Source organism: Helicoverpa zea, chromosome 8 (assembly GCF_022581195.2).
Source record: "Helicoverpa zea isolate HzStark_Cry1AcR chromosome 8, ilHelZeax1.1, whole genome shotgun sequence".
NCBI lineage: Eukaryota > Metazoa > Arthropoda > Insecta > Lepidoptera > Noctuidae > Helicoverpa > Helicoverpa zea.
Window position 1 is genome coordinate 9,534,260 of NC_061459.1, and position 27,788 is coordinate 9,562,047.

At 34.2% G+C, this 27,788-nt stretch overlaps 1 protein-coding gene across 5 annotated transcripts in view; it reads right to left on the bottom strand.

The window, feature by feature from the left end:
- Positions 1-27,788, bottom strand: part of LOC124632428 — a 124,067-nt gene that overhangs the window by 78,528 nt on the left and 17,751 nt on the right. For 4 of the 5 annotated variants that reach the window (XM_047167267.1, XM_047167269.1, XM_047167271.1 and 1 more), the window contains one exon: positions 2,736-2,767. The gene's annotated coding sequence lies outside the window, so the exon portion shown is untranslated. Of the gene's footprint in view, positions 1-2,735; positions 2,768-22,740; positions 22,792-27,788 lie in introns of those variants that run through there. The other variant, XM_047167268.1, reaches the window with a different exon arrangement.

Sequence of the window (27,788 nt, forward strand, 5' to 3'; positions counted from 1 at the left end):
TACGACTAATAGCACTATTATGTTTAGTCGATTTAGAGCACAATAGAACCACGGCCATTACCACGGTCAGTGATTACAATAAAAACCACTATATTACAGCATTGTTGAGATATTTTGCGCACACATTAACTCGAGTGTAATGGAAAACATTTTTGTTGATAATTATTAAATGTTTTGCCTTTGCCTTACTCGGCTTGTGGTGAGAACGTCAGCTTTTACAAGATTTACAGAATAAGTACAAATGGAATATCTGGGCCTTTTGATAATATAAATAACATTCATATTTCATTTTAATGTAAAAAAAGCAAAACGATTTTGGTTTTTGTGATTAACGTGCCTGACTGTCAAAATGTAGATTAAGTAAAAAATACTCTAGAAAGTCGCTGTATTTTGGATTTTAATATTCATAGTTTGAATGTCAGAAATAATTCATTATTAAGTAGTTCTAGATTATTTATTTAAACCACTTTTAGATTACGGTGCACAATGAAAAATATTTACATTTACTTATGTACTTCGCTTTAATCCAAAGTTCGAAGATTTTTTAGCTACGAGGGACAAAAAATATAGGTACTATATTTTATTCACTAGGTACCTAAATCCTAGATTTCTCACAAACAACAGTAAACCAAAACCTCTAAAGCAGACGAGCCATATAAAGAACATTCAAGATCCCATGACAAATAATTCGGGCCAATAATTGAAAATAAACGGGAACAGTCACATAGGTACGGCCACAACGCGGAGACGTGGTCAGTGCCAATATCTTGTTTCTTAATTTCCCTAGGGAGGCTGCGTTGCTTTCTCGACAAATCGAAGTGTTCTTACATAGGTACATGTCATACAGGGACTTCTTATCGAATTAGCTTTGTAAACTAGTGAGTCCGTATGTTATGGCGGTGTTACGGTATGGTAGAATAGAATACCTATATTGTGGTACCGTATGACTAAGATAGGTTTTTGTTTCTTACTTTTTGTATGAATCTCTGTTTTCCTGTTAAATATTTTACCAACCTCAAAAACACGAACATTTTTGTTCACGGTTTTTCGGAGTAAAAATAACACTGCAATTTATTTTCAAGATTATTTCTACTCTTTCATTGTTTGACACTAACAAGAAATTAAATCATTGTCTTATAATTGGATATTTATATTTCACTTAAGTACACAAAAGCCGGGCTTGTGCTATGATGAAAATATTATGCAAAAAGGTCACAAAATATAAATTAAATTTTCAATACTTTTTACGGTTTAGGAACTTGTCAATCAAATTGTAGGTCATATTGTAGTGGGTGAAAACATAAATTAGATTACGTTATAGAACTTTTTATGTGCATGTTATCCATTGGTATTGCAAATTGATTCATGGGGCAAAAAATAGTGCAGCCATTATATAGTTGAAAAAACTTCCTTCGCTTAGACACGCAACTTAGGCTGTCAATGTAAAGTTAGTCTAAGTTGGCACTTGTACAGCTCAGCGTGGCTTGTTAAGTTTTTCTATCGAGACAAATTACAGTTTTTTGGATCAGCTAGATTCACGCACTATTTACGTTTTGTTGAGCAAAATACGCAATTTACATAGCTTGAGTTAATCTTTCAGACTTAAAGAAAAACAGTACCAATAAGTAACTTTTCTTTTAACGTTTTAATATCGAGATACATAGTAAAACAATTATTGATACCTACATTATTTATGTTTATAAATACTTCAAGGTCTTATTGAATGCCTATAAAATTGAAACCGAATTATTTTAAGGCGGCTCGGTACCACGTCCGATAGTTACGTGCTAGGTTAAAGATCATGCTCAGTTTCTAAGAATTAACCGCACTAAATTCGATTTCAATACAAATCTGTTTCTGAGCCACAAATTCTATTTACGATTGAGTTATCTAAGTATTATCGAAAAAAAATCTTTTGGATTAAGGCTTGAGTATTTCTTTTTATTAATAATATGTAACAACAAATTATTTTTATACATACAATAATAAACTCCGTAAGTAGCCATTCCCACAATAAGCACTCACGATTAAATGTAACTGAAAATAAATATTTATTAGCATAACTTAATAAAACGAAAACCGTAGTTCTCCGCAGCCATTAACGTGAAAATTAACAGAATAATTTATGAAAACCAATTCGACCGGAGCTTAAACGAGTTCGCCGTGTAATAATGAAGTCGTAGAAACAGGGTTAATATTAAAAAAAAACAAAAAACGGTTATCCGAGTCTTGAATAGCCGAACACGTGTCGTGCTTAGCTGAAATCCGTTATCGAGAACGACTCTCAAAGGATTTAATTTCCTGTCGGCGAAATGAAAATCGATTAGTTTGATTTCCGCCGGCCGCCGGCGCCGGAGGGTCGATAGTTTCCGATGTAGCCCGTGCCAAATTAAATAAGACACGCTAGTTCTAACTGGGACACCTACCTTGCTGCCATTAATTATGTGGACTCAATGTTGGTTTTGTATCTCGAACGTTTCATTTGGCGGCTTTTAGATTGGTTTGCACGTGCACTGAATAAAAGACAATGTTTTTTTCAGTCGTGTTTATTTGACTTTGGGAGATTTTCTTTTGGATGAGCTTTTTAAGTTTGGTTATGAAAATTACAAATATTCGTGAATGTTATTATTGACAAATCCGTGTTATAGTGTCTGGTATAAATGTCGTGCGTACTTTTTAGAATCTCATTATTTATTTGCTACTTTCCAGTAATAAACAAAACGTAATTAACTTACCAAATATAGGCTGTGATGGCACTTCAGTCTACCTGCAACGAATAAGATTGTAATTAGAAATATACTACTGACACTAATATTGAATGTCTTATTACTAAGAAGTAGGTACTTAGGCATATTGTACGCTTGATGTAACATGGGAAAGTAAATTATCATATTAATTACATAGGAATAATTTATCTCGTAGCTAAATTATTATCTTCATTTACTTAAACACCGAAATCTAAAGCAACACACTAATTGTACATGTAATAAAATACTCTACATATTACGTACTTCCCACAAAATTGCGCTATGTTCCACTAAACATTTTCGCTTCACATAAACGTTGATAATTAACTTTGTCTCTTTAACAAAATTATCTTTGCATGTCACAGTCTTAGAATAGGAACTAACTGGATATGCCAGTATCGTGCCGTCTTCTCCGCCACGAGTACTATGACACTGCCGATCATACTTGTGTGCACATTTGGGTGATTCAAGATTACGATTGTGTTTGTCAATTGTGTCCCGTGCGTTCGTAATAATGTGAATATGAGTGAGTTATCATTATCATTTACTTCGCCTTGCACACTTAAATCTACGAACTTTTTCGAGTTATGGTGATCATGGCAAAATACTAGCAGATACTATTTTCGATTAAATCTAGAAGTTGACCATAGTTTGGAAAAAATGCAGGCAGATGATCATTTGTTGATCATTTGAGTACGTACTCATGGCGGCTCCGGAAGTTTATATGTTCTAAGACCGCAGTATATCACGGTTCACGGGAAAGTTAATATTCAGTTTAACCTGACAGGGCCTCAGGGCGTTTGTGACTTTAGCGATTAACTAGGGAAGATACCACCAGTGATATTATTATGCCTCAACTATTGTGTAATAAAGGGAAATGTTAATGATGGTATTTGCTCAATAAAACTGCGTTGAAAGTGGCGGTAATGATTGTTTGAGAGTTTAGTTTCTTAAAGAACATCGGAATAGCGGATGTATTTACTTTATTAATATATGATTATTTCCTCTGTCTTTCTTTGTATGGATAGTATAGTCTGCTAATCAAATACTTTTATTTATTTTATTATGATTATTTCTGAACAGTCGCATATTTCTAAATTTTATATAGTAAGCTTACGATTTGAAAGTGACCTAAAAATAATTGCGTCTATCAAGCCTCCATTTATAATTTACACTGTTTCGTATAATATCTTCATTTCAGAAACTAGACTAGAAATCCCTAATCGTATTTCTTATCCCTGCAGCTCTTTTATCAAGGCTTAAAAATTCATTTTGACAGTTGAAAGAAACCCTTAATCCCTTTGAGGGTGGATAGATAAATCTGTTTCTTTATAGATTTATTCATTAATCACCCTAAACCGATTACGTTGAAATTTTAACTGACATTGTTAAAGAACCCCTTTTGTATTCAATGTTATTGAGTTTTATTGTATCATTACGAAGTACGTAGAGATTTAATGAAACTAATAAAATTAATAATGGTGTTTTAAAGTCGATCCTGATGGATCGATATTTTATGCACTAAAAAGGCTTATTTTTAGTGTCGAAAATACGTAAATGTTTTAATTTATTTTACTTTTTGTAATACACTTTGATTAGTTTATTATTCTTTTGTTTGGAGAGAAAGCTTTATCGATTGCTAACCTTAATTAGATAGCAATTAAACAATTTAGTAAATGAGGAAATTATAAGTTTCCGAGAAACAAAAGACCAATTTCTTTCATCATAAAGAAACAAGACTAATAATAACATAGATGAACACATAATAGAAAAAGAATGATGTTAATAGGGAAGAGGGGTGTCGTGTGTACAGTAGGGTGCATTTTAAAGTGATATTCCACCAAGGTAAGTGTCGTACTTCCAACCCCTGGGACTAGAAAGGTTAACGTTCCCTCACAGTTGTAAATAAAATAATATCGCATTATACGTAAGTGTGTCACACTATTAGACGTACATATATCTCTTTTAGTTAAGCCAGTAAAGCGATTTCCGTATAATAGTCGGCATGGATTTGAAGAGATCAAAACGCAGTGGCAATCAATTGTATTAGGAGGGCTTAAGAGTATGTCTAGCAATGAATTAACATGGGAAAACCATGGTATATGTTATGACACATGTGTCAGAAAATAGTGACCGTCACCGTTAATATTTTATGCGCAATGCTGTAAGAAATAAATATTCTCCTTAAACGGCTTTGAAACCAAATGGATAAATTACAAAACGCTACACAAAAAGAATATAAATAAAAAGTGTAAATTATGCCACTCGACCGTTTCAATACTATGTCCCTTCTAAGCTTGATTACGAGTAATTTACTCTGAGAATAATTTTCTAGTATTTCAATAAAATGTCCGACACTCAATTACTGTGTCAGAAGGGAAATAATTCACTGACATCGGGTAATGGAGACATGTTAATGAAACTTAAGTAGACATTGAAGCAATGGCTTTAATTGGAACAATATGGCGTAATCTTAACACCGTTGCATGTGAATGTCCTTAATTTTCATGTGATTCAATAAATATGTCTGTGACTGTACCTAAATGTCTGCGACTGTACCTATATAGGTACTGTAGATATGTCTATGACCTATTACCTTGTGTACCTGTCTACTTTATTGTAGGTATGTACTAATTTGTAGTTACAGTTACAGCCTTTTTATCGTCCCACTGCTGGGCACAGGCCTCCTCTCACACGGAGAAGGATTGAGCATTAATCACCACGCTTGCTCAATGCGGGTTGGTGATTTCAGACTATATAGTCCAGGTTTCCTCAAGATGTTTTCCTTCACCTTTTTATCAGCCATTAGTGTCTAAGATATACTTAGAAAGTACATACAAACTTAGAAAAGTTGTATTGGTACTTGCCTGACCTGGATTCGAACCCGCGCCCTCATACTCGAGAGGTTGGTTCTTTGCTCACTAGGCTACCACGACTTCGACACGAATTTGGCATTAACACTGTTTAAAAATAAAAGTATTTATTCTGTAGAAAATATTGGTATAAAGATTTTACCAGCTTACAATGATGGTAACTTTAGTTTAAGAAGTCATCAAAAAGCTCGGAAGATCTGTTCATCCGTTCATAATGTGCTAACCATGGTAATTTGCATTAAAACAAGTTTAAAAGGTGTTCTGCAAAGTTTTCACGTAATAATGTTTTAAACTCTCAAATATCTGACTAGCATACGAATTACCATTTTCTAGAAACCAGAAATATAACTTTTTGGAAGTTACGTTATTTTTTAAATAAACAACTGTTTGTAGTTTTAATGATCCATATCGTATCTGGTTAGTTTTCTCTACAGCCAAAGTTTACTGAAGATTTCACGGTATGAAACGCATAACTCTATTTTACACTTTGTTTTTTCGCCTTTCCATTGGTGACAACCCAATCAGCTCAGTAGCTCATGATAAAGCTGCAATTAGATACATAACTTTCCCTTTTACGCGCAACGATTAAATAATCAAATCTTTTTTTCATAACGATAATCTTTTGTTATTCTAAGAGTAGCCATAGCACACTGCAGACTAAACAGTCGGACGACAGTTGACCCGATGGATAGCAATTTTTTTTAAAAGAAAGTCATGAATCTAATTATATTTTTCAGTCAGTCTTATACCGGATAAATATCAGATTACTTTAATGTGCGTACTACCATACTGATTAATGAGCTAAGTTGAGGAGGTCAGATAGGCAGTCACTCCTTGCAAAACACTGGTAAGTATTAACTGCATTCATTTAGACTATATACAAGCCGACCTCAAACGTAGTTGGGAAAATGCTCGGGAGATGACTGATTTATGAGCTCAAACAAAAACTCGGCCGACTAAAAGTTTCCAGTCTGTTCGCACTCTAAACAAACAAAATGATATCTTTCCGCGTTATCACCGTTATGCATCAATACGTAATAGTTGCGTAATGGTGATTCTCAGGAGTTATGGAGTCAGAGGTCGTGGAGAGAGTGGTGATTGACCCTGTCGCGTAGTGACGTCACAAAACCCGTCGGGCTGGTGGTGATGCTATATGGGATTGTACCACTTGGCTTCGAGAAAGTTGCTGATGCTTATTTATTGTGTGACATTTCTGCTGGTATCATAATATCGGAATTCGATGTAATTCGAGGAAGTGCCTGTTGTTTGTATTATTTATTTATTTAAACTTTATGCAACAAAAACATTACATAGGCGGTCTTAATGACATAGGCATTCTTTCCAGTCAATCTTAGGGTGATGCAGAGAAAACATGGTAGGTGCATTATGTATAGGAACTGGACAAGACAGTAGCCAAGATCTTTTTATACCTTTGTATCTTCTAAAAAGTGAAGAATGGACTTGCCAGAAAAATAGACAAGGATTTTGTAATCGACTATCTTGTTTGTATTTCGATAGTGGTTAGAAAACGTATTGTAACAATGTGATGGAGGAACGAATAGTAGATTACTACGATAATGTAGATAGCTAATGATGTTTTTATTTACTGTAGGTTTTTTTCAAGATCCGTCAGCATTGACGCGTTTAGTATACGGAAATATTACTAGATAGCCACTTAGACTTCTAAGTTCCGTTAAACATTCAATTAATTAAATTACCACATTTTTTCCAAACAGGTAATTACTTCAATAGGATATGTCTTTACAATAGAATTCAATTAGATTCTATTAGAAAGAAAAAAAAACAAATCCTTGATAAATAAACTAGTAAAATAAATAAAAAATAATAAATCTTTATGTAATACGCGGCAACTAAAAATGACTTGAATATTTTTTTGTTTGTCAATTTGTCAGTACATATTGTTTGACCTAATTGTAACTGAGTAATTAGTTGGTAATTAAAATTTCGACAATGGCCTAATAATGGAGGCGTAGATTGTCAATAGAAAGGTCGTTAGTTGTTTCTAATTAAATGTAAGGACTCAGTATCATGAAAATATTCATATTGACTTTGAACTAAATAAATGTTAAAATGATAGTTACGTTTTAAAGGGAAGTTTTGAGAAAATGATGAATACTCATTTCAGTTTTCATTAAAACATTAATGGCCTTACTAAAAAAACTTAAACATCTGTTTTACACTTGTCTAAAAAAAATGTGTCTGGAAAATGAACCATATGTCAACGTCATAATCTGACATTTTTTTCGACAAGTCTTAAACTGACGTTTAAAAGTTTTTGTGGTAAGACGGTAAATGTTCTTTTCCTAGTTTATAAATAATTATATTCCCATCGACTTATATAGTTAAGTGCAAACTTTAGCCTTCCTATATCAAATATTTGTAAGGGAAGACTCCCCAGTAAGTCGGAACATGACTAAACTCAAACAGTTATAATACTTATGCGAAGAGCCGACACTGAACTTGTTAATTAAACTTGTTTCATTCAATGTTACTGAGAATGACTTCCAAAAATTAATCACCGAGTGCCTATTTGAATAAGTCTGTGAAAAAGAAACTTCTAAACGGACGGACTTTGCGGAGAAATTAAATTTCATTCTATTCGCAAAGTGAGGCTGATTAGCATAATACAAGGCGAGATGAAAACGAAAGATTCACCTGATGCTCCGAGAACAAACCGACGCGGCGACGGAGAGGCGACGCCGGCGCCACCATTTGCACCTCTTTTATATACCTGACAATCGTATGAATGTGAATAATAGGAATTACGAGCGCGCAGATGAGCTTTATGCCAATGTACGGCGCACACGTAACTTTGTATAAATTTCTCCACTTCGTGAATTTAGTTAATTCTTACACAACTCCAAGTGTGTTAGCTGGAACAAAAAGTCAAATAGTATATTAACCTATGATGTAACTCGATATATTTTGATTTTATTATATTTCTTTTAGCGTAAAGATCAAATAATATTGCGGAAATGCGAAAGAGTTTTTACTGATCCATAATGTAATCCTAATCTATAAATTCAGAATTATTCTTAAAATAAAATATTCAAATATTCATCAAAATTGGATTTTAGTGGTCTACGAAAACACGCAAAGAAATGTAATCAGCAACAAGCGAAAGATAAAATTTTATAGATTTGAGAGGCAGACTGTGGGAACATTTGGATAAGACAGTCGGGTGCTTTGTTAGACTTCCAAAGAACATTGCTTTAGCTGTAAATAAAAAATAAAACTGGAAATGGTATATCCAGAAAACAGTGCACCTGTTACACAAAGCTTTCAAACCATAATCCGGTATCGAAATAATTTGTTCCATCGTGCGTGCAATTAAATCTATTGAGGCTACAATTTAATATCGAACGTGTGTGGTTGAGGGACACACATGTCGGAATACTATCACAGTTTGGCGGCAGTCCCTTCCGGGCTATTGTGCCACTTCCATAACTCATGTCATCGACATACGCGCCTGATCGAACCCTTTTAATTAGTCGATCCCTATGTTATATAAAATGCCTTATTGTCAAAGTAATTCGTTAAAACTTGTGATTTAGTTTCAAAAGGCGGAATTGAATGGAGCACCGGGAATCCGACTTCCAGTCTGAAAATTTTAATGAGAAATTCGTATCTCATTGCTTTAGAAACAGCTATGGAGGGCGGCAATCTCTCGCGTCAATTATTCTGTCTCGACCGAAGTTTCAACTGTTTCAATGAAATTCCTTTCGGCAACATCTTATTTGTCTGTCGGGGTCCAAATTAAAAGATAATGTGTTGAAGTTTGGCCGTTTTGAAGTTGTACGGATGGTGCAGATTGGAATTATTACCTGGCCGTTAGGGCCGGCCGGCCCAGGGCCGCGACTTAATGTTAAAACTCTGCGATTTATTTCTCCGCCCAGATGCCGACAACAATCACTATGATAAATTGTTTTTGTGCGTGACTCTAAATTTTTGCAACCGCTTCTTTGAAAAAAGTTTGTTTTAATGTTCATTTGTAAATAAATGGTCCAAAAGTTTCCATCTCTAATTCAGCTACAAAAATATTTCTCAAGTTGCGTAATTGCACCGTTCGGATACTTTTACTTCGAAATATTCTTTTTAAAATTCTCCAGATAAATTCAAGTAATTTTATTATAATTGTCCGTATAGATGTCAGCTGAGCGAATTTGTAACGGGAAATCGGAACGACTTCTTAAGCTTTGGTAAATCAAGGAATATAAATATAAGATTGTAGGTAACACTCAAGAGATTATGATAATATTGATTTGTGAGCAAAAAATATGTAAACTATAAAATTGGTGCTATTCATTCAGATTACGTCAATCAATTTTAATACGCTCAAAATGACCAGTGGCACTACTACACAAAATAATATATCCATCATCCATCCATCATTACCACAAAAACACTACGGAAGTTGCAACACCGAGCATAAACAAATGCACTGCAGTACATTGATTCTGACAGCCACCAGTGATAAATACACTCCAATCATTACTAAACCACAAAAGGTTTATAACTCAATAAACAAAGAGATGGCTAATAAATTAAATTAATTGTTTAGACTAGGAAGCGGTGTCATGTCAAATAAGAGCGTTGGCCAACGTTGTCTTACTCGTGACATAACCTCACGTTTGCACCTCAGTTTTTGTAACTAATACATAGGTATATAGTAGTATGTTTTGGCAACTCAAGGAACCACATGGCTGTCTAATGTATAGCCATTTCCATGTGTAAGGTCCCGCGTGCCTTCCGTATTTTTAATTGGTACCTTTAGATTGCTAATTGCATGTATGGTTTGTGTTCTATAATTATATAGGACGTAATGTTTTTTTTTAATACCATTAATGTTTTAAATATTTAATGATATGTATAAGCCTACGTTAATGTGCAGTCATAGATAAAACGTTTCGTGTTGCACTTAACAGCTTTTGAATCAGTCGAACAGTGTTCATACTAATTCTAAGCATTCGACTGATTCGAATAGACAACCGACGTGAGAATTTGTATCATATGTATTAAGTAATTCTAAAACTACGAGAATTTTAGGGTAGAATAATTCTTAAAGACTTATTTGTAGTATCCATGAAGGTATACACAAAACGTTTGAGAAAGCTATTTTGAACGTGTGCAGTACTATATCTCGCATCGCTAAGCACTGCGGTTAGTCCACGACTAACGCTCTCATTGAGGCCGTACTACAACCATTACACTTCTTTCTCTCTAAAAATAAACACGGAAACATCACAGACCAACTTTCTATACCTTTACTTCCCATATATGTACAAGACAAACTCATTAATTAACTTTATTTTAATACATTTTCTACGCACACACCAGATCCGTTTGTGATTCATAGAATTTCATTGTTACGAATTTGTAATGTTAATTTTATAGTAAATATTCTGCGTACATGATATGTACGTGTTGTGGAAAAATACGAGAAATATAAAATGCAGTAAGTTTAGTAAAGGATGTCTGTGACTTATTGGCCATTGTGCACAAAGCCACAGGTCAACAGTAAAGTTCGCTTAGTGTTAGTCATCGCTAGTTTTAGGGCTCACGGACATTTGTTGTATTGAACACACAATGATTTGCTGTTTGATGTCTAAACCACACAAATTCGGTATTACCTAGTGCTAACAATGTGGTGTTTTGTACTGTTTACACGGTGAATGGATCAACGGGTAAATATTGTACAGCGATTTGGAGAATTGATTTCTTGGTACTTTTTGTGTTTACATGAAAATGTTTGCAAACATAACATAATACTTGCAGTTTTATAAATAAAGCTTTATCGTGTTTTAGAGTGCTTTTATTTGTCTGATTTTTTTTTCTCTAGAATGGCACGTTAAACTGTAGGTACCGGCGGTTAGTGAACATCTTCGGCAGTCGTTACGGGCACTCAGAAACCAGTGAGTCTAAAGCGGTCTACACACCAAAGCCGCTGACCCGGCGGCACAGCCCGGCGGCACGACTGCCGCGGCATGTGGTGTTCTAGTAATTGTCAAATACTCTATGAAAGCCGGCGGCATGATTGTACAAAATACGGCCGGCGGGTTGGGCCGCCGGGCTGTGCCGCCGGCATCAGCGGCTTTGGTGTGTAGACACCTTTACAACCAGACTTACCAAGGGGTATTGGGTTGCCTAGGAAACTGGGTTGAGGAGGTCAGATAGGCAGTCGCTCCTTGTAAAACACTGGTACTCAGCTGCATCCGGTAAGATTGGAAGCCGGCCCCAATATGGTTGGAAAAAGGCTCGGGAGAGGATGATGATGATGATATTGTACCATTAAAGATATCATGCATAGAAAGCCTCGTATCAATTGCAAAAAAACCGTAACCTACTCAATTACTCTACATTGCTTGATTTCAATGGCTCATAAATACCAGCTAAAGGATACGTAGACTAATGATTGCATGGTCTACATATTATTATCATACATATACCGGATACATCGTGCCAGTTAACAACACTATCCGTGACTCAAGGCTTCTCATATGTCTTTATAATTGTAACATGAATCAGTTTAAACTATTAGCTACGCCTTTTTATAATATGCTTGAGATAATCACAACAATTTTTTTTTAAGTTGCAAAGTTTCTAAATACTACTGTAAATTATGGAAGCAGGCATTATTTTGCGGAAATTCATGGCATAAAATGTTAGAAATACTATGTAGCGTTACGTCTATTTTTTGTTAATACGACTGTAATTTTAGGAATTACTTGTACAAAATATTATTCAACAAGAACAGTTACCTATATATTTCAATAAAAAGTACGTTCTTTTGTATAAGAAATGGAAACCCACGAAATGAAGATATTTCTACACAAAAGATAGATGTAGGTGGCGGAAACAAGACTAAAATTTTCAAGGTCGAATGTCATTGAAATTGCAACTGAAAACTGTAGGTTTACTTTCAAAATTAGGACGACCTTGACATTTTTTCTGAATTATTTCTGTTCCTGTCTTTTTTGCACATAAACCACAGATTGAAGTCATGCAAAAAGTTTGCACTAATGTCCTTCTTTCAAATTGACTTTCGACCAAAAAACGAGAATAATTTCCGAAATACAATACACTATTATATAAATAACTGGCTTATTTACAGAAATAGTCTCGGTACCTATCGTTCTACATTTCAGACGTATTCTAAACTTAGATTAAGCAATTTACAATATAGGAAAAGGGTCTTGTCACAAAAAATATAACAACTTAAAAACACGTTATACCTAAGCATTAACTGTCATTTACCTGCATTATTGGTCCTAATGTTTAACTAGCTGTCAATCGCAATACATTTATAAATCGTTTAACTAATACTTTCGATTTAAACGTTTAAACCATTCGCCTATTAGAGCTCTGCCTCACTAGGACGCCATGGCAACGTCGCCAGCGGCTCAGGTGTGGTTACTTCTGGCATCCAAATGTCGCCAAGTCGAGTGGCCATGGCGTCTCGACAGTCAATTGTTTACGTCGTCGCTGAAGAAATTGCACGCTGACTGGCGACCACATTGGCGACTGAGTGAGGGAGGTGCACTTTACCGTGTACATTATAGTGGCAATCGTGGCAACGTCGCCACGCTGCCACAGTAGCCAGAAGCCACGTAGAGAACTGTAGCTCGTGGCCACGCTTCCAATTTGGCGACGTTGCCAAGCCGTCGCCAAGTCAGTTAGGTTCCATACATTTCAATAGTAACTGTTTGGATACGTAGCCGGCGACGTCGCCATGGCGTCTTAGTAAGGATCGGGCTCTTGATAACTATGGAGATGTATGGGAATACGCACACAACAACGATCAGGTATTTGGCTTGCATCAGACGGACTGAAAACTTTTATTAGAATCAAGATTTACTTTATTCTACTTTTCAGTATTTGTTGTTAAAACCGCAACAGAATACATCATGTGTAAAAATTTCAACTCTCTCACTATCACGGTTCATGAGATACAGCCTGGTGACAGACGGATGGACGGACAGAGGAGCAAAAACAATAGGGTCCTGTTTTACCCTTTGAGTACGAAACCCTAAAAGAAATCCTACCATCGGGTCAACTGTTGGCCGACTATTAAGTCTGCAGTGTGCTATTAGAGGTAGATATAAACGTTTGAAACATTCGCCTATTCATTAAACAACACATAACAGTTATGTGGAATTTAATACAAGAGTTCATTCCGTGAGTTCAACAATTATCATTACGTTGGACAAGCTTATTAATGATTACAATAACATTATTGCATGTTATGCAGCTCTTCCTAATGTAATTAGTTAGCCACTTTCAATGTGGTTTCATTGGTGGATCACACAATAACACATGTCTGGCTCTGTTACGTAAAGTGACTCATTTACAATCAGAATTGTGTTCATCAATGTATCAAGCAATGCGTTTTCAGCTGGTTATATACCTACAAAAATAGTGTATTATGACATAATTGCAGAATCGTTAGCATATTTATTTCTTAATTTTGCCTATGAAGTCGTTCACATCTCATAAAACCTACTTTACGAAGCAGAATAAAAAATTGCCCGTTGACATCTCTATCACCTATCTTTAGCGTGTAAGCGTAATAAACGAATAAACTCATTATTTTGTTATAAAATTGTCTACTATTAAACCCTGGTCCTCTTTAATGTGTTTCAAATCTTCTGACTTTCAACTTAACTAATCTAATCAGACCACTTTAGTTGACATCATAGTTTTCCACCTGCATCCATTGAATCGAAGTGTGGTGTTGGTTCGTGTGTGATCCGCCATAGGAAGTGATACTGTAAACGAGGTAGCTGGTTATGGACATTCCCATGCTCCTTCGATATCTAACCTCTTGCGTAAGGTATGATGTGTGTGTGCTAGGTACTCAGAACATTAATAACATACTCGTAACAATATTATATTATGATTTCTCATAAATAGAAATGCTTGACTTTTCTTCTAACTTTAACAGACGATTACAGAAAGTGAAAGTAATCCCGAAAAAAAAGTGGACCCGTATTCCCGTGATTAGTTTAGCTCCATTCCAATGGCAATTTTAGTCGCTATATGTTCAACAGTTTTAGCATAAAAGCACAATAAACAATGTCACTTTCGCATTTTGTAGTACATGTTAATAAACATTACACATCATTTTAACATAGCCGACCCCAACATAGTTGGGAAAAATTCTCGGAAGATGATAGTGACAAAGATATTTAATCCTTTTCTATTACATCCTTTTCGATATTCTTCTTTTGCAGCAATTAAGTATAGTTAAAAACATGTGGCTTTTATTACGTATCTTCTTACATCTCCATCAGTCCGATGTACGGAAGAAAGCTGCGACCACTAATCGGAGAGAGCTACAAGTGACACTGTTTATCTAACGCCAACTTCATAGCTGATCGCCTGCATTACGACTTACGAGACCATTCGGTTCCGGTTACGTCATATGTGGACTCGTATATGTTTTTTTTTGTATTCCATATAAGTAGGTACTTCTTATATGTACAAGTAATGCCAGACTCATAGTACTTAAAACTAATTCCCAGCTCCTATAAAAGGGATCGATTCGTTTTGCTCACTCGTGGTAGGTTTTTGATATATATGCCTCAAAGAGGAGGCAAAAATTATCGTTTCGTATTTATCACCTAACCTATTCATCATTTAACCGTTTAAACCTTCCCTGGATCTCTAAAACATTTTAAAATCAAAAATAGCCGAATCGGTCCAGCCATTCTCGAGTTTTAATCAGACCAACGAACAGTAATTCATTTTAATATATAGGTAAGAAGATTTACTAAATATTTTTCGCATATTGTTCTGCGGCGGACCTAAAGCCTTAGGCGTTTCCTGCTATTCTACCTTTGGGTGATCCAAGCCCAGCCAAGTTAATATGTGAATAAAGTAAATTTTTAAAATTACTTGAATCCTTAAAAAGTATATTTTCCTTTGTTCATGGAGTTTTTGTTCAATCACTTATTCACAAAGAGTTTATTTTAAGAATAACTACTTGTATGTCATTGATGAGCAATTCATTGGACAATTTGTATTCATGTAAATTCATAGTGTAATTGAATTAACCTAGTAGTTGTGGCTATTAAGGATAAGTAATAACAATAAAATAAATTGTTTATCATATTTTTATTCAAAATATTACACCTTACTCGTAGTTTTAAGTAGGTACTTGTGTTATCAACAAATAGTATACCTACAACCAAAACCTTTGCCATTATATTATTATTATTTTTCATGTGTTTTCCATCGATGCAGAAATACGTAGGTATATGGATGATTAATTCGAAATGTTTACTTGAGATATACTTAAATACTTAGCATAGGACGGCCACACTATTCCTACATAAAAATAATAACAATACTTCAAATCACACACTAACACTCCAGGAATGTAGATACGAAAGCTAATTGAGAACCACGATGCGTGCGCCCGCGCAGCGCGTGCGTTGAACTCTTTTCCACTAGAGCGAGCGATCTAGATCAATTCGCTCGGTTTGCTCGATTCGCTTTACTATGCAACTATTAAGTACGCAAGTTACGCAAGTGTCATTGCCGTGATTTGCATCAGTACTGAGTAATCAGTAGCGCAATTATTGTATAACGCTTTGGAATATTCCTTGAGTTGAAATGTTAACGGGTTGTGTCTACAGGATGTGACGGTTGGTTTGTAGTACAGGAGACGGGTGTTTTGGTTACTTAATTATTTTTTAGATAAATAATATTTTTTATGCACTCACACTGGAGCATAGTAAGTATTTAATGAATTTTATATATTCTATATGTAGTGTATAATGGGAACAAATATAATGACCACCATAAAATGCTTTGATACCCTTAGTTTTGTAACCAGAAATATCTACTGAACACCAGAAAAATAAAGTCTAAAAATGTAATAGTACCAGCTATATTAGTCACGACTTCACTTTAAATTGTATTCGACCACCAAATTTAGTAAATGATCACCAACTCTTGACGACCAAATTAATGTATTATTTTTGCCTAAATAAGTCACTGTGATTGCCAAAAAATGTAGGCTTATTACCAAATAAAGTATTATGATGCCATATTAAGTTATGTGTCCGGCTTACAATGCATGCGTGAGTGTCAGTATGACGAGTGACAGGGGAAAATGGAAGAAAATGACATATTGCGCCGACCCCAAGTAAAATTGGGAACAGGGCAGGAGAAAGAAGAAGAAGAATGTGTTTCTCAATACACTCCCTCGAAAACACACTCTTATCGCACTGTTTAGAGGCATGCAATAGACAATTTTCCACCCTAGTGCAGGAAAAGGGTCCCCATAATGTTATAAAATTTATTGTATCAGGCCGAACTTATTTTTTTGGAGTCAGTTTACTTAAACAGGATAGCAAGATGTAAAAACTTTGATTATCATTTTATATTAAAACGCTGGTATAATTTTGATGATCATTTACTACTTTTGGGATAACAATGATTTATTTGGACTCATTTTGCTTAAATAGGATAGCAGAATTTAAAAACTTTGGTTATAATCTTACTTTAAAATGGTGGTTTAATTTTGGTGATCATTTACTATTTTTGGCTTACGCATGATTTATTTTGGAGTAATTTCACTTAAATAGGATAGCAAAGTGTTAAAACTTTGGTTACAGTTTTACATTAAAATGCGAGTTTCATTTTGATGATCATTTACTATTTTTGTCTGCTATTTGTTACTATATCTGGTGATCAGTTAAACATAAGCCGTGTATAATTACCAGTGCCAGCCTACTGAGCAAAAATATCTATGACATAATTTTTGTTTAAACAATATTCCTTTAGCGTCACCAGTTTATTTTATTATTCAACTAATAAAAACCAATAAACAATTCCTATTTTCTGTTAACCGCCAGGAAATGAAATCACCAATTTAATCTGAGGGCACGGCAGTGCCCCAGCCAAGACTCGAGCAAAGCGGGTACGGCCGTACCATCTTTTCTCGAAGCGTTTCGCGGCTATTTCAGCCCCCTGTATCTTCCATGTGAACAAAGCTAGGAGTTTAGGTTTTCTATGACCAAGAGTAAGTATTAGAACAAGCTCAGTCTCAAAATTACAAGACATTTGAATAAATAGTTTACGAGCTATGAGCGATCAAAGTTACACCATTTTGTCACTGACTCACTGACCGATCATCAAAAGTCTAAGGTACTTCTAGCAAACTTAGAACCTTCAAATTTGGCACCAAGATAGGTTATTAGCTACATATAAAGGGAAAATTATAAAAACCTTAAAACTTAATAAAAAAATAGGAAACAAATTTATATTTGCGTTTTTTCAAGAACATTGTGTATGAATTTTGACTGCATTGATAACTTTGTTATTTATTTATGTACAAAATGTTACTATTTGTTTTATTGTTACGTAGTGTGGTGTATTGTTATTATGTTTAAGCTAGGTTAAAATGAAATGAATAATGATAAAATCTTTCATATTAATGCAGTGCGACAAATACTGCATGCTCGCACGATAGATGGCGTTGTCCTGGTCTAAATCGCGCTATGGTTTCGTTATATAGCTTAGTATAAGTAGTACTAAAAAAAAAAACAAATTTCATGTGATAGCGCCATCTACCTCTGAAATAAATCTCTTTCATTCTTAAAGATATTCGATTCAAAAATTCGACAATTTTGAAATTTTTTAGTTTATTTAAAAAAAATGTTGTGTACATATTTAGTTAGTTGCATGTAAGTTAATTTAATTTGTTATACCTATTCTTAGAGAAGAAAGAGACCTACAAAAAATAAATTAGATCCCACCAAAAACATTAAATGTAAAAAAAAGCCAATCCTCTACGCAATTCCTCCACCGTAAAAAGTTTTGAGATCGCATAGAAGCCAAGTCCTGTTCAACTTTATTTGTAATAATAAATCAATATTTTGTGACTATATCAATAGTTTTGTTCACATTACAATAATAATGTCTTGGCCGTGAGCACAAGTTAAAAGTCGCTCCTTGAAATAATGTGTAAATACCATTGAATTGATAAATTCTATATGGACATGATTTTACGATTGGACAGATTATGGACTGATTGGAATTTGAGATCACCATGGACTAAACATGCGCCATAGTACATGTGCAGTTCATTGATGTTGGATGATACTGACTGACGGTCATTTAATAACAATTAAATAAACTAAAAGTATTTAATTCTGTAATATTAAACTTCATGTTTGACTTTCCCCTCTCCAAGATATGCTGTATTATATTTGTAGTTTATTGTGCTCATGGCCAAGTCAATATTATTGTAATGTGAACAAAACTATTGATATAGTCACAAAATATTGGTTTATTATTACAAATAAAGTTGAACAGGACTTGGCTTCTATGCGATCTCAAAACTTTTTACGGTGGAGGAATTGCGTAGAGGATTGGCTTTTTTTTACATTTAATGTTTTTGGTGGGATCAATTTATTTTACAACTGCAACTACCCGTTCTAATGAATCCCTTTATTGGACTATTGCGTCCAATGACTTCACAATTGCTGCACTTAGACCTAAGTAGGCATATTATAGGTAATGCACCTTAATCAACATAAAAACAATAAGTATGGTGTTCACAAACTACTCACGATATACAAAGGATTCGTATTAAGCATTTGGGTCAAGGAACCATTAAGGATTATATGGTTTTTGTCAAGCGCAATCAAATAATTTTATTTGTTTAAATGTTTTTATGGGTTTCGAGTCATCTTGTGGTAATATAATTTAACATAATTAACATCTTATATTCTAGCATTGTTAAGTGGTTTATGATTTGAAGGAACATAACATTAACAGTAAACTAATAGTTTTCATAATTTGAATGATTTGCTTAACAACTGCGGTACACTTATTTACTCACATATTTTGTGCTAACAAATGCTAGGATAAAATATTTACCATACTTTTGGTACTTAATCTCATCATAGTAATATCTAAATTAAATATATCTACACACAAAACATAAAACGCGAAATATTATTACATATTATGCAAATATTTATAGACGTGCAATAAATATATTTCTTCAATTATGCACAGACTGACTATAATAGCCGAATAAAATTCACTTTTATTAGAGAAGTGGCCATTAATTTCTGTCGTGTAGTTAACATTAAAAGAGAGAGTAGCAACCTAGATGATTGATTGGTTTTACCAGTCATAATCGTATCAATAACTGTTACACTAAGAGTATGCGCACAGTTTTAGTCTTACACACTTTTAGTCGGCCGATAGTTTGTTTGGGCTCATAAATTAGTATGAAGATGAATGGCAGTACGCAAGTATCAATGATCAGGCATTTGCCCGGTATAAGAACGACTAAAAACATTGATTGGAATCAAGATTGTCTTTATACTGCAGGATTGTTCGTAAGAGTTACCGCGGGCTTGGTACATAAAAGGCCTACGACGGAACACGACGGCTTTTAGTCAGTAAGAGTCTGACACTCCCTCACCGTTGCTAACCCGCAGCGGGAGGAGTCATTTGATGATTTTTGACGTCGTTAAAAAAAAGATTGTCTTTATAAAAAAAAATGACAACCATCGGGCAAATTGTCGGCCGACTGTTTAGTCTGCAGTGTGACTCTAAAAGAGATAAATTACTGCCGTCTAAATATATAATTTTAAAGCGATTACTTCTGCTTTCGTGAGCATTAAATATAGTGTTTTTTCTTTTGTATGAGCAATAATAACGGTTGTCAAAATAATTAAACTGGCTTCTGCACTTAGTGATTGATAATTTGCATTCAATAATTTATTGATTACTAGCTTCTGTTAGACATGATATACCTGCGTGTATATTTTATACGTATGTATAGACTGGGGTTCAATTATGGGGCTACCGAGTTTATGTATAGGGTATTTTTACTCAATAATTACGTAGTGAAAGTTAGATGTAGCACAGAAATAAATATAGTTTTCTTTATATTATCAGTGGATGGATATTTTAGTATAGTTTTTCTATAGTTCCAATTAATAGAGATGTACAAATATATTTTTTCGTAAATGTTTGTAACAGAATATCTAGCGTATCCTCAGCCATCCTTTCATAAGTTTCACATTTTCTTTTTAATTTTATTGTAAAAAATAAGGACATTTACAAGTGAACTCCCAGACTATTCGAATGGTCGAGTGTTTCTATGAATATTGAAAAAGTTTATTATGCAACAAGTGTTAATAATATCATTTTATTCCATTTCAATATTATTTTATGAGTGAGCGGTATCTGCTCGGTGTATTTATATTTAATTTTGAGTATGTTGAAGTATAATAATGAGCACTATCTTTTATGTATATTTGATTGTTAACAACCTATTTACGTTAATGAGCATAATTTTATTATTAATTACCATTATGTACGAATTTAATATTATAATTTTTATTTTGTATGTCTCTTCCAGACCACGGGACTACAGAGTCCCGTATTTTATAATATTATATTCTAACTGAGAACTAACTGGAGTTTATAAAGCCAGAGTTTTACACACTCAGATTATTTAATTGCTCCTTGAAATAATTGTAATTTGGTGTTGTGTTATTTGTGCGCCATCACATAAAATAGAGAGCATATTGCTTTAAAATTAATTGAAAGTAGTTCTTTTACCCTAAATCAGCCAGTACCTCTACTTAACTACACCTTTATATTTTACAGAAAGACCAGTTTACACCACCATTTGTGGCACTCCCAGTGTAAACACTGGCCAAAAAGAAAAAGATTAAACGGCTCAAACATGGCTAATACGAAAACAAAACTTAATAGACGTGTTGCAGCTGCTAAAAGGGGTGGTTTGTTGAAATAAGTGGCCAGTTTGCTTCGTCCCGGCTGCCAGTTTTAATCAACTTGGTTACGAGGCAGAAACATCCAGCTAAGAGCTCGCACGGACCTCGAGTGCACTTTGAAAGCGGCTGATTAAGTTCACGACGCACTGGGACTCTCGCGACGTTCCAAACCCGCTTTTTGTTTTGATCGAGACTTAAGATCTATAGTGTACAGGAATACTTAGAAGATAGAAGCTTAAAATAATAAATAACCACCTCTAGATATAATTTAATTTGTTGTTTTAAATGTATTATAAATAAAAACAAAACAGTATTATGTCGTTCCTAAAACATTGTGCAATAATAGTAGATATAATAATTAAGATAATAAACTAAAACTACTGTCATATACCTAAGTAGATGTAAGCTTAACTAATAATTAATTCTAGATATTGTTAACTTCTTATAAATTAATGTAATATATATATATATTTATAGTTTAAGTCATTATTATAATACTTTAGTTTTAAGTTAATTTGCTGCGCCCTAACAGGGTAATGTGTACCTAGCATGAGATGCATCTGTATACATTTTGCAATAAATAAATAAATAAATAAATAAATAAAGATACGGACTTAATAAGTTTTCTGCGCTCAACCAATTACAAGCGATTGTCCTTTTGTTTATATACTGGGAGATGTAGTGACGATATCCATGTAAGGAGCTACTCATATTACTTTGACAGTTTTTAATATGTAATTACAAGTAGCAAACATAAACTGGCATGTTAATTGAAATTCCTCCATCATAAAATGCTGTAGCAGACTGTTCATTAAAACAGCTAGTCTTTATTACGAGAAAGGCTTGCCAAAACAACGTAGTTGTAAGGAAAATCTAGTTCAGTCCGGCTGTAAGTACGACGTGACGTGCCAAGCAGTCGGTCTATAATTACCTTAGTTCGGGTGTGTTCGGAGATCGGGCTCGCCTCCTTAGAGTGGAACCATTCCAGTTAATCACTTGGAGTTCGGATGAAATATGCCGTTTTAGATGGAACACTGACCGGTTCAGATAACTAGATTGTTGTTGAGTATTTTCGTGGAAGGCTGTAGTTTATAAATTGCTCAGTACATAAGTGCAAGCTATGTGTACTTCAAGATTATGGCAAAGTGTTTAAGGAAGAGTACCGTCTTACTGCTAGAGCCTAATACAAAATCTTTTTATATATCGATCGATAATATTGTAAGTACCAAGTAATGTGTACCATGTAAGTGTTTGATGGAATTGAAGCCTTGCTTTAGAGAAAGTAGCCACATTATACCATACACGTTTTCAAACGATGTTTTCCATTACCTGTTTTGTAGATATTGTTATGTGCTACATGCACATATACATGCACAATAAGCTTACCTGAAACAAAAGCAAGAAAAGATTATTATATGGTTCATTGAGGGCATTAGAATATACCTATATTAACAACTACTGAAAGAAGTTAAGTGATACCTAGTACGTACACGAATATTAGGTACACCTTTTGTCTTGAAGCTGAAGTGCATCTTAAAACAATTTAAATAATATTTTATCAACGTTACTTATAAACGTGAATTAAATTATAAGTAATACTTAAGGTCTGTTAAAGAAAATTCTTACTTATAAACGTTGCTTAAGCATGTTTTAACTAACGTTTAATCACTACTTAACTAACCTTAAGTAGTGATTAGTTAAAATGTTGCTTAGAAGGTGATTAGATATTTTTATAAGTAAGGCTGTAATAAATGTGTTGTTGTGTGTTGTTGTTTGTGTTCTATGTGTACAAAAGTGTTAAATAAATAAATAAATGTTTTAGGATGTACTTGATGATGTCTTGGTTCGTAAACTAACTTCTAACTGTCTCAAACAATAAAATCAGTGAGGTAAGAAATCACCAATCGCATGCAAGTAGCGCATCACATGTAACATGCTTGCGCATGAGCATTGAACATCGTTATGGTGTTCGCTCTCAGATCTAGTTATTTAGTCTAGATATAGGTACTACAATTTCCTTGTTCATAGTCAAAGTAAACAATATAATCTTTACTTATAAAATAAATAGGAATCATTTTTTGTTAGTTTGGTTTGTACCGCTAAACGCCGGAGCGTTTTAACTAGTGAACCGATTTTAAAAAAAAACATATACCGTCTTGGGCAGCTGTACTTGGTATCTTCGGGTGACAATGCTAGACGCGGGTGAACGGCTACTAGTGACAAAAAAATTGCGTGTTGAGTTAACTCTCTTGACATTCGGATAAAATGTCAAGTTAAAAAGTCTGTTACAGTATGAGTAAGTATCCGTTTTTGAAGTTCAAAAACGTCCAAAACCTTGAGGTATCTTCTTCATTTTCCTTAAATGACGCATATGCAAGCGAGTATTATACAAGAGTATGTAACGTGTATTGAATATTGATTCAGTGAGAGTCGGCCACATGCTCCTTGATCGTATCGAGTGTTTCCAAACAATTTGCTTGATATTATAAATAGCTGAAACTTTATGTAGTAGAAGATTCTTTTTAAGATTGATCTTTTAAATTTTCTATTAGAAATTGTAGCAGGTGATACGTTTATTTATTTATATGTAAGATGCTGAACAATGAACCTTCAGCGTCTGTAGAAAGTAGGTATGTATGAAAGTGACATTATATTTATGCCTTAATGTCACATAAAGTTTAATAAGAGAGACAAAAGAGATAAAAAAGCATTAATCAACGCTTAATAAATCAATAGATCATTGACTTGTAAAAATGAGTCAAAAATCTTTTATCTAAAATCGTAAATTTTAAGATTATGTAATTAAAATTCGTTGCATTTGAATTATTTCTCATACTCATATCATTAACATCATTACCCCAGTAATTATAAACACAGATGAGTATTGGATAAATTCCCTAAAGGCGTGTTCCGTGAAGCGTTTGTCGCTTTCACTGGAAAGTCGCGGAGTCCGGAACTGGACGAGTAGCGTGCGCGCGTGCCGGTTAACGCAACGCATTCATCTTAAGAGCAATTGTGATTATATTTGTGCTTCATTAGAGTATTTTTTTTAAGAATGTTGGTTACTAAGGTTTGATTTTGTCTGAAGTAGGGAAAATAAGGACAGTTTTCTGAAATATGAAACAGCTGTAGTTTTCTTTAAATCAAGGCAATTTTAATGTATTGTATTTAAAATCTTACTGACAATAGTGAGACGAGACCTTATCTAATTCACTCCCTGTTGGTATACCGATTAAATCTTTATTGACGAGACTATGTTTATCTATAGCAGAATACTATTAATTACTTTTGATATATAATAGTAAGATACAGCCGAATGTTTTGGCTCTGTATTCATAATTTATTTTTGTTCTTCGATTTCACACAAACAATCGAAGTTTTTGACGCAACATTCACAGACGGAACGTTGAAAATATTGCACTCAGAAAATATACAGCGTTGCACTGGGGACGGCTACGAATTACTCTATTTGTATTCATAAGAAACCGTATGTTAGATTTCTTGTTATTATTATTTCAATGATGAAACAAGTTTTCGAAATTGGATCTCTCTTTTTATTTGTTAAAATAACATAAGACAAGTTTGATTTTCATTTGTTTCTTCCAATTAACTATGTATCAATTACCAAAGGGCCTTGATAAGCGATTAAGCAACACAGTTACGCCACAAGCATACATTGTATCAAAACCAGGGTAATATTGTTCATTCAATTAAACTTTAATCGTTTTAACGGAACGAAATATCTTCACGGAGCACGCGAACTCATAAACCGTGCCACAACAGAGTAAAGTGCATCGAGTGAAAAATATTCTCACAATATCAAAGTATTAAAGTTGCTGTTCATCAAATTTAAAAGTTATAGTGGAGGTGCTTCTGGCTCATTTTGTTCTAGTATAAAACTGCATGGTTCAGGTCCAACCGTCGAACTTGTTAAGTAACGGAATGGACAGACTATGTAGTGTGTACACACGGCGCAGGAGTTAAGTATACTGGTAAAGAAATACTTGGAAAGTTTTGTTTGTGTATTACTCTTCAGTTTGTCGTATAATCCTTTGAGCATAAATAGTGTGTGGATTTTTTTTGTGAAGTAAGCCTCAATTATTTCGTTTCTTTTTTTTAATAATTAATTCTTAGCAATTGACGTCAGTAGGCTGACCTACCAATTAGTGCATGTTCAAAAAACAACCAAAAAGATGAAGTATGTTTATGTTATTGGCTCGTTGTCCTGTTTGTCCGTGTGTACAAGATAGTCCGCTGGCTCCCAGTAATCTCGACTCGAGATTAAGTCTCGAACTTTACTAGGTATCGACTATCGACTCGCCATTATTTTGTGTTATCCGCTGTACAAATTGGACGCAATTTGTAAGTTATTCCGATAGTCGGTTCTCGAATATGCCTTTTGTATTTTAGATGAAGCTCTCTTTGTTTAAGAAAGACTTAGGGAATTTATCTTCTTGATTTCATCTTTATAGATAAAGTTTCCGTACAAAGATATGTCTAGACGTATTACGTATATATTGGCGTTAATAAATAGTTGACTACCGTGTTCAGTTTTTGTTAATAGTTTTTGTTTCGCGAATCAATGTTCGAAACGTGATGTTGAATTTTATTCCAACGATAAACACAAAAGCCTACATACATGTTAATACACTCTGCAGTCCGATAGCCAACTATCAAATGGGTTCGAACAACGATTTCGAAAGTTATGCAAATTATAATGAATGTTTATGATACGTTGTCCATCTTATGTGCATTTTTGTAGGTCAGTGACGTCTGTAAGTAAACATAGTACGGTGACTAACAAACCCGTTTTTACTCCTTGATCTTGACATAGATTCTGTGTAGAATAAATCCTTCTGCGCAAAACCTGTTCAGTCGCGCGTATTTGCAATTGCCTATAATATTGATGGCGACTGCTGAGGGACTAGTTAGTGTATGCATGTATTATTACACGATAAATGTGTTACTTGAAGTCTTTATTGTATCCTGTGTTTGTGTAGTAATTGAATGGTACGACACCTCGTTAGAGTTTCGCTAGGAGTAATGGTTTGTTTGCGAGAGTTGACAGAATCGAAAGATTGCAGAGGAAGTACGTAGGTAATTACGGCTTCTTTTTATATTCACATACTATCAATTTAATTAATATAAACATGTAAAAACACTCTTGAACTTCGTGTTTCAACAATCAATTTTTCTTTATCGGAAAACGTGATTCTGTTGACTTTGATCAAATTAATTGAAGGGAGTCAGGTTATGGCTTCAACCTTCAAGTCTTCACTTAGTTTACACGTCGATTTTCCTCTTATTTCATCGTTAGAAGCTTTTAATTTATTTAATTTTAATGTTCGAGCTCGGTCAAAGACCCTTGTGCTATTTGCATGAATAGAACATAAATTAAATTATATGATTTATCATCTTTACGATTTCAGCCGATGTAAAGAGATTTATTTTAAAAGTAAACATTTGTCGTTAATAAATTTACAATAATGAATTGCGTAGGATAGGCGAGTTGATTCAACAAAACTAAAGCGTTATTTGAAGGGGAAAATCCCATCGAAATGTAGGTCAGTTTGCTCTCCACTTAACCAAATAACAAATTATATTTCCCTATAAATTAACTGTAGATATTACATGAGTACGTACTCGACGGCAGGCGTAGCCAATTTTCTGCCAGTGGATTAATTGCGGAATCGCAATCAAGACTTTTTAGTATTTTTGTATATTTTTTCCGACGTCGAGAGAGATGAGAAACTTTCACTGGCTGTGTCCAGACTAAAAAGTACAGCTTTTTAATGAGGAACTTCAAAAATAAAAGAAATGCGGTCGGACGATGTCGCGGGGAAGAGCTATTGAAGGCTCGCTCTTAAGTTTTTTGTTGGTCCACGAAAGTAGGCGTACGACAAATTCCTTCAGGTTTGGCTGGTGGGAAATAGCTGTTTTAAGTCAGAATTTCGTTTTTTTTACAAGGAAGGTTATTTGCGAAGTATGCCAATAAGAATGTTTATTAATTCGTAAAGAAGTATATTTGCATCGATGTTAACCTCATTTCAAGCAACTCTATTGAGCATACTCGTATTGTATCAAAAGTTTATAATTATGGATCGAAATCTAAAGAGATCTGATTTACACCCGACCATATCAAAGAATGAACTGCAGCTCCATAAACTACCTAATATCATTCAAACTAATTTACTACTAATATAATTACATGCGTAATGTCCACTTTATATACAAATTCGACGCTAAACGATATTGATGAGTCACGTTACTCACGAAGGTGTATACTAATATACGGAGTTACGATTTGTTATTAGGTAACACGTCATATGTAAGCAAATTGTATGGGCTGAGTTAATTTTATGACGAGCCATCACGAT